Here is a 250-nt window from a genome sequence, read left to right on the forward strand (position 1 = left end):
CCGCGCGGCACCCTGCCACCAGCCCGGAGGACGCCGGCAGGGCGGGGAGCGCTCCCCTCCTGGATCCGGGGCCCGAAGCTGAGGGCACGCAGTTCCTTCGGGAAAGGAGCCCCGGCCGAAAAGACCCGGGAGCGTTACTGCCGGTGGTATTTTGATGTCTTCGCGGCTGCTGGAAAAAGGTCGGGGGTAACCGTGAAGGTTTTGAGCAGGAGCGCGGGAAGCGCAGCCTCCGCGCACCTCCCTCGGCTGA

Source organism: Egretta garzetta, unplaced genomic scaffold (genome assembly GCF_000687185.1).
Source record: "Egretta garzetta isolate BGI_Z169 unplaced genomic scaffold, ASM68718v1 scaffold557, whole genome shotgun sequence".
NCBI lineage: Eukaryota > Metazoa > Chordata > Aves > Pelecaniformes > Ardeidae > Egretta > Egretta garzetta.